We start from the raw sequence: 9,048 nt of genomic DNA, 5'->3' as shown, positions 1-9,048 counted from the left end.
GGGAAGGAAACCTGGACTCAAATCAATGATTTGGACCAAAAGGAAGAAGTAAACATTCAACCAGCACAGAATGAAGAAACAAGAATTCAAAAAATGAGGAGAGGCTTAGGAACCTCTGGGACAACTTGAAACATTCCAAAATCCAAATCATAGGGGTACCAGAAGGAAGAGCAAGAAATTAAAAAGTTATTTGAAAAAATAATAAAGGAGAACTTCCCCAATCTGGCAAAGGAAATAGACTTCCAGGAAGCCCAGGAATCTCAGAGTCCCAAAGAAATTGGACCCAAGGAAGTACACACCAAGGCACATCATAATTACCATATTTTTAGGACTATAAGATGCACCAGACCATCAGAAGCACCTAGGTTTTAGAGGAGGAAAATAGGGAAAACAATTTTTGAAGCAAAAAATGTGGTAAAATATTTAATAACCTGTGACCCTGCTCCACTGCCGCCTACCCGCCCGTAGTGAGCCAGGTAAGCTACATTCGGACTATAACATGCACCCCTCATTTCCTCTCAAATTTGGGGGAAAGGTGCATCTTATAGTCCAAAAAAGTCCAAAATTAAAGAGAAGGAGAGAATCTTAAAAGCAGCAAGAGAAAAGGAGACAGTTACCTACAAAGGAGTTTCCGTAAGATTACGAGCTGATTTCTCAAAAGAAATCTTGCAGACAAGAAGGGGCTGGAAAGAGGTATTCTAGGTCATGAAAGGCAAAGACCTGCATCCAAGATTACTCTATTCAGGAAAGCTATCATTTAGAATGGAAGGGCAGATAAAGTGCTTCCCAGATAAGGTCAAGTTGAAGGAGTTCATCCTTATTATATGAAATGTTAAAGGTACTTATCCAAGAAATAGAAGAAGATAAAAAATATAAACAGTAAAAAATAAAAAAACAGTAAAACAGTAAAAAATATGAACAGTTTGTTTGACAACAAACTCACAACTATCAACAATTGAACCTAAAACAAAAACAAACTAAGCAAACAACTAGAACAGGAACAGAATCACAGAAATGGAGATCAAATGGAGGGTTATCAGCAGTGGAGGGAGGAGGAAGGAGAAAGGGGGAAAAGGTACAGGGCACAAGCAGCATAAATGGTAGGTACAAAATAGACAGGGGCAGGTTAAGAATAGTATAGGAAATATAGAAGCCAAAGAACTTATGTGTACAACCTATGGATAGGAACTAATGAGGGGAATGCTGGTGGGAGGAGGGTACAGGGTGGAGGGGAATAAAGGGGAGAAAAAAATTGGGCAACTGTAATAGCATAATCAATAAAATATACTTTAAAAACATTTCAATTCCCTTCTCTATAAAATGGAGCTATTTTGTAAGGCCATTGTGAGGATTAAATGAGATGCAATTTAAAATGCTTATCACAGTACCTGGCAAATAAACATAAAACAGTAGCTATTATTCCTTCCAGAATACCAGAGAAAGCAAGGTTACAAAAGTCAAACCCACACAGGGCAGACATCTCTCCTTGAATCACCTTTCCAGTGCCTGCTTCAATGCAGCGGAACAGTGGTCCCAGAAAATCCAAAAGAATAAATAAATAGTCCAAATGCTCAAATAATCCTAGTAAGATAATTTACACCTGGGTTATTATACAATATTTTTGTGGCCTATTTTCTTCTACAATTATTTTTTATCAAAAATTAAAATTAGATTGGAGAATTCAGGATTCTCCAAACTGTTTTCCTTTCAGGGAAATAAATTTGCATCCCACACAAATCTTTATAGATGATATACGCAAATTAGTTTATTGATGACTGGGCACAGAGGAACACAGTAGGGCTTTGAGGACCCCAACCCTGTGCTGAAGACTGCCCGTCCTCTCCTGGCTGGTGTGGCCTTGGCCCCTCTATCTCCTTGAGCCTCAGGGTCCTCCTTTATCATGGGAGGGTGATTATACCTACAAAGGGTACTGTTGATAAAACACAGAGTCTGGAGCATAGCACCATTATTACTCAGAGTTGAAAGAAGCTTTCAAGGGACACTTAGGACACTGAGGCTAGAAGGACAGACTCCCGGATTTTTAAGTCTGGGAAACTTGCTGAAAGCCACACAGCAGGCTACTGGCAAATCCAGAACCATCTTGTTCTCTTTACTGAGCTGTTTGACAGCCTCAGGAAAGATATGGTCAGGCAAGGTTTCCCTGGGACTGAGAATTAAAATCTGCAATAAAATTTCCTGTAAATTTTACTCTATATGTAATCTACATACAGATACACTTCAAAGTTACCTACATATTATCATTACTGTATGGCTAAAAAAAGAAAAAAATACCACAAGTCACAGAGAAAAATATGCCCCACTACCAGACTAAAAGGTTTTTCAGTACATTTAATTTTTAAATCTATACAATGGGGGCTCAGGAACTGATGTGCAGGACTCACAGCTAGCCAGCTCCTTGTGGTGCCGTAAGACTGAGTCCCCTCCTGCTCTGTTTTCCACTGTCTCTGACTGAGAGTGGCCTGCCTGAGCCAGAAGCACCAGAAGACGCTGGCAAACTCCACAGCAGGCCTCACGGACTTCAGGTCACTGTGCACCCTCCTGGTCAGAAGCCGGGGACCCTTCCCGCACTGATAGCATGGGATGACGATGTGCTGCCACATAAGCTGCAGAAAGACTCTGGAAGTGGCGCCTGGATGAATGAGGGCCCAGGCAGCTCCGCAGTATTAGAGGCATCCTACAGCAGCAGCTGTGTCACTGAGTGCGACTCTCACCACATCACACCAGTTGGAGTTGACACGGTGGATGCAGCTAGGAATAGGACAGCGGCAGAGACCAGGCTGCTCCAGTGTCCCGAGGGTCCCCTAGCCCTAAATGTTCTGGATGCTGACCTGTGTGACTCTGTCCCTGTGTGGGACAGACTGCCTTGTGTCCCTTCAGTCACCACACAAGAAGACTATAAGATGCCAGGAACTCCTGTTAGTACAGAAACACAGTGTCAATCTAAAGTTCCAGAGTGAGGGGTCCAGGCTAGGTCTCAGGAAGGGGAGGTAAGAAAATGAAAACATGGACATTAGCCAGGAGTTTGTTGTTACCTACAGTGTATTAAGCAAAAATGATGAGTCACACTTCTTACAAGTATAGTATACTATAATATAGATTAGTGAAAGGATTCTACAAATAACAATCATCATTGCTAATGTCCTCCCTTCCCACAACAGTAAAACTGCAACACACACACACACACACACACACACACACACACACACACTTACTGGAGAATTTAGTATCCTCCCAGGCCAAAAGATCTCTTCTCTGTAAAGCAGAAACCAAAGACCACTCTAGTAGGTCACAGGGAAGCAATATAAGAAGCACTGGTATTTTCTGACTTCTCTGGTTGTCCTTTTTGTCCTCTGACCCCTACAGGGCCTGGCCTCAATCCTAGGCCCACTCTGAACCTGTACCGGTTCTTATCAGCAGCCCTGGGGCCTCCAGGCTGCCCAGGAGGTATATACTGTTTGCTAGGAATGAGCCTTGCAATTCCACATAGCCAGGTCACAGTCTCTCCTATCTGACCTCTCCCTGACCAAGGATTCTGAATCCTTAAGACTAAGCATCAGAAAGTAAAAAGAAAGAGCACCTGCCTTGATTCACCTGTTTGGAGCTTTCATCCTTTACTAGGACTGATGCCTTAACCAATTAAAGAATAGATGCCTGAGTGTGGGACTACGACTGTGCTGGGTATTTTGCATAGAGTATTTCCAGTCATTACAACAACCTACAAGTGCTGATTATTATTTCACTTTACAGTTATGGAAACTGAGAGTCAGAGAGGTTAAGTAACTTATTAAAGTCACATAGCTGCAAAGAAGAAATGCCCTGATAACCATTTCAATCTGGCTCCAAATCACGTGCTCTCTCTAAAACATTTCACATCCTGATTCTTTGCCCTGCAGCTGCCTAATCTACTCCTAGATTCTAGATCCTGTTTCTTATACCCTTGCAGGGGTCCTGCCAGGAACCACTGGACTGGCATGCACTATAATGTTCTGCTTCCAGACTTACGTACTAAGTGGAGGATACATTGGAGCCCATGGGAGCATTCTCCTACAAATGTACGTACCTTCATTCACTAACAAGGCCATATTACTACAGACTTTAGGCCCAGGGAATCGTGTTGCATGGCTTTCCCATCTGTACACTTCCATTTCTCTCTCAGTTCAATCCCAGCTTTCTCCTGTTTCACCACGGCTAGACTCCTGAGGTTCCAGCATGCTTCACGTCTAAGCCTGACTTAGTTACAGTACATATGGCACCTTATTATCTTCCTCAAATGATGATTTAAGGAACTGAAAATGTTTTCACTACATTGGGAAATAATATTTCATTTAGATGGATAACTGTGATTCACCATTAAGAAAAAAACAGCAGACATTTAGGCTTGTCTCTTAAATACAAAATAGTCATTTGAATTGAAAATATCTGTATCAAAAAAGCAAAATTATTTTTTTTAAGATTTTTAAAATTTCTTTTTAGAGAGAAGGAAAGGAAGGAAGAACAAGAAGGAGAGAAACATCGGTGTGTGAGAGAAACTTCAGTCAGTTACCTCTCACACGTGTCCCATTGGGGGACTAGCCAGCAACCCAGGCCTGTATCCTGACCCAGAACGGAACTGGAAACCTTGCTCTTTGTCTGACAGCACTCAACCCACTGAGCCACCCTGGGCAGGGTGCAAAAATCTTTTCAACCTCTGTGGATACACAGGGGTCAGAATGGAATGGGTCTCTCCATCACCACCCGTTTTTAAACTTAAGAGCATTGGTATCAAGTATCAGCAAGGCAATAATCTACATAAAATTTTAACAAGTTCATCCTAACTCTCCAAGTTCAGAGAAATGGAAAAAGCACCACAATCATGTTGTTATAGGCATTTGAAAAAAACTATTTAGAAAGCAGAAATTAACTATGATGTTCTAAGAATGAGCCTTGCAGATCTTGTCCGAGAGTGATACTGTACATTTGCTGTATGTCACCTTACTGCAGACTTCAAGTCCTGATTTAAAGGAAATGTCCTGCACTTCTCACGCTCTAGTGAACAAAGCAATCTTCAAAGTTGGAGCTTCACCTATGATCCCAATTATGTGAATTTAGAAATTAATTTAACAAAATTCAGACCAATGGCAGAAGGTAGGCACAGGGCTCTTACAGGGTGTCAACTCCTGGACTGAAAAAATAACACATGAATACATTTCATATGAGGCAACTATGCAATGATTACTTAACTATTTTCGAGGCTAGATGGGGGTAACTTTGTTCCAATCCCTTAAAAAATGTCCAGAGAAATGTACCAAGGCCATTTGATACCTTTGCTCTAATTAGACTTCAAGATCACACACACTCTCTCCCTTCCTGTCTGGGCACTAATCAAGTCTCAAGGGTGGAGTTTGTCTGAGGCAGATTGATTTCAGATCAGGTAGATGGGGAAAACATAGTCCCTAAAAGTACGTTTATACTTCAACAAGCGACTGTGCTTCTCTTTCGTCGGCATTTTATTCTGTGCCAGAAACTGTAAAGCCAAGTGCCCTGCCATACAGGGGTGGGCAAAAGTGGGTTTGCAGTCATGAAACACAGAGTTTATGCTTGTATTATTATTCACTTGTTAATTATTGTATTATTTATTTGTATTATTTGTCTCCTTCTTATTATTTTGTATCCTTACTTGTGATTTATCTTTTAGGTAATGATGGCTGGAAATTTAACCTACTTTTGCCATTTCGCTGCTTGTGAGAAATGGCAGTACACAGCCCTGGCAGCACTTGGACAACAGCCAAATTGCTAAGAGAATCTTAAAGGGTAGACATCGGAACCAATCTGTGTCAAGACCCCAGCAAAGAGCTTGAGTCGACTCACAACTTCAGACTTCAAAGAGGACGAAAGTTGGTTTCCACACAAGTTCCCATCAATGTTGACAAGGTCATGGATGTCAACCTGTGTCACATCTTTTCATGACTTGCTCTTATAATAATATTGTGTCTCCAGAGAAGATTTCCATGCCAAGGAAACACTCTGATTCTTTTTTTTTTTTTACGTTTAAATACATTTTTACTTTTAGACAACCTACATGACCCATTTTACTTTAAACAAACAAACAAACAGTGCCTCCACTCCAAATAAATCAAGGTCAAAATAAAACAAAGAGCTCAAGATTACAGCAATCCTATTGTCCTAAGTCCCGGTGTGTGGATGAAAGGCAGCAGCCAATTATGATGACCAGTTATAATAGACCCAAATTGCCAAATTTGCTAACATTTTTCCATTTCTAAACCATCCTTAAAGAAAATCGTACATGGGGTTGCACCATCCTCATGGTAGTCCAGCAGAGCAACCATGCCATCTGTATGTACTGTTTCACCAAAAAAGAACTGCTCGTTTTCAAAATGATCAAGAATGTGCTTGATCTGCAGCCCCTGTCTTTAAAGGTTTTATTCTTTCTAGTCTATTCTTCAAGTTTCCCTTTGATTGATTTCACATAATCTTTGATGTACTTATTGCAGACTTCTTTCATAAAAGTGATGGTTCATGACAATATCCACACCAGTGATTACTGTGCTTTTTCCACCAATAAGCAAGTCGGCAGACTTACCCTCTGTCCTACTGATAATATTGCCCTCCACCTCCAGGCAAGCCCGTCAGCAATCTCTCAGATCTTGGAGATGTCAGAGAACAACTCAGCGTGGCTGATGAGGTTCCTCCCATAGATGATCACGAGGGCAGCTGGAAGGAGATAACAGTGGCGCTGGCTTAGCAGAAACCAGGAGCTCACAGCCCCAGTGGCACCAGGGAGAAGGAGGGAGCAGGCAGAAAAAGCCACTCTGATTCTTTTTAATTTGCAATCAAAAAACATCAGAAGTCTTCTAGTTAAATATAGAAACTGGCCTTTACATTTTCCTAAGTCTCTAAGAGGAATGATCTCTGCTGATGTCATCAGAAGGAAACTTATTCTGGATGCCCTAGAGCACAGGGAGGTACTGGTGGCCTTGCCTGCTATAATATCATGTCAATATTACAGTTCTTTTGTGCTCCTGTTGTCCCTCCACTCAGTAATGGGAGGGTGAGCAGAGGGTGTTGTTGAGCCATAGAATTCTTTTGCCCTAGACCTGCACATTCCTTTCTTTTTAATCTGTTGCCCATAAATAACAGGCTCCCCAGCATAATCACCAAAGCCACTAATTTTACAAGGGAAATGACCAAGAAGTTTTTACTTCTTCATAGTTCCATATCAGACCTCTGCAACAATTCATAGTGCCATATCAGACCTCTGCAACAATAATCACAGCTTCATGTCATTGTTTAGCAATACATGGATTGCTAGACACTAATATTTTGACAACATATTATTATAATTTTCAAAAAAAAGGTAAGATCATGACTCTTCTACCAATATAAAAATAAATGCATGTTCAAGATTTTGTCTATCTCAGTGAGAAAACTGAAGAGATGTTACAGCCAATTCAAAGGAGAAATCAAAAAAGACAAATTTACATGGACTAAAAAATGTTGAAATGAATGCACCAATAGAGGTAAAACTAGCTTCTCTGCAGTTGGGAGTGGGGAGGAGTAGTCAGTTGGGAATTTGCATGTTTATAGACAAGAATTATTTTACATTTCTATCAGTTTTCTACAATTTACAGAATTAAAAGTAGCTTCCACAGAATCAGAATCAGAATCAGATAACATGGAAAGTGTTCCCTAGATAGTGCATAATTTTCATTGAAGCACAAAGTAGTCTATATTTATACCAAGCTGAGATTAAGGAGTTAGTACATAGGAGTTAGGAGCTAGGAGGTAACTATTATCCAAGTAAAGAGTCTAAAAGAATGGTACAAACTATCAAAGATCTTTCAAGGAGCTTGGCCAGTAAGATTTTCCCAGTTTCATACCATTAAAATGCCACTACATGTTCCACAATAGTAGTAAATACTAATATGTGTCTAATGGTGTACATCAGTAGTTCCAGAATTCTGATTGAACCATTTTATTCCATGTTCCTTCAGAAGCTGCAGCCCAAAACTATACGTTTGGGACATTGCTCTTCTGCACCTGAAGTTCTCTCATTTTTTTATACCACAAGAGTGGGATCTGTGCCCTGACTGGGAATTGAACCTATGACCATGCCTGGGCTATGGGCCAAGTCCCCAGGCAACCAATCAATGTTTCTCTCCCTCTCTTTATCCCTCCCTTTCCCTCTCTCTAAAAATAAATAAGTAAAATCTTAAAAAAAAAAAAAAAAAAGAATAGGATTTGTGGAACTGGATAGTAAAGGAGCTCCCGACACTATAATTCAGATAATGATGACCCTGACACACAATGTCCTCCCCTCTATCAACTGGAGTCTTTGTAGGTAGGTCAACCAAAGAGTGGAACATGATCCTATTTCCCCACCCTAGGCTTCTACCCCTACCTTGCTAGCTGTGTTTTCTGACTCCTCAACAGCCAAAATAACAGAAGGAAAGAAGGAAAAAGGAAGCAGAGAGGGGAAAGGAAAGTTATTAATCAGAGCTGTCATGCTCCGGCTGGGTAGCTTAGTTGGTTAGAGTGTCACCTCGCTCCACCAAGGTTGCAGGTTCAATCCCTGGTCAGGGCTCATACAAGAATCAACCAAGAATGCATAAGTAAGTGGAATAACAACTCAATGTTTCTGTCTCTCCCCCTCTCTCTCTACCCCCTACCCCCATCCTCTTTCTTTCAAATCAATACATGTTTTTAAAAAATGGTCCTTGCTCTCTGGTCTGACAGATATTTAAAGCTGGCTAGGTAAGTTTTGGTTTCTCTTGTGATCCCTTCAGAATTCCTCACTGGGAACATCCAATTTAATTCCTAGTCCTGGTGGATGCATTTTCCTCTCGCTTGCTGCTCCACCCCAGCATTCCATAGTCATTGTCTCTCTTGGGTTCCCATCACTCAGCCCAGGCTTGGATAAGATTAAAAAGAGCCCCAGGCCTGTTCTTTCTCCCAATGATCATATCTAATCTAGGAAACTCACTTGCATCCTTTGCTTCCACCTTGGGCTAGCCGGATAATCCACATTCC

General features: G+C 41.0%; 1 pseudogene; it reads right to left on the bottom strand.

Annotated features, from left to right (window-relative positions):
• Positions 1-5,727: 5,727 nt before the first annotated feature.
• LOC114494833 lies at positions 5,728-7,248 on the bottom strand (annotated as a pseudogene).
• Positions 7,249-9,048: the final 1,800 nt, after the last annotated feature.

Source organism: Phyllostomus discolor, chromosome 4 (assembly GCF_004126475.2).
Source record: "Phyllostomus discolor isolate MPI-MPIP mPhyDis1 chromosome 4, mPhyDis1.pri.v3, whole genome shotgun sequence".
Taxonomy (NCBI): Eukaryota; Metazoa; Chordata; class Mammalia; order Chiroptera; family Phyllostomidae; genus Phyllostomus; species Phyllostomus discolor.
This window is presented reverse-complemented; position numbering and strand designations above follow the sequence as displayed.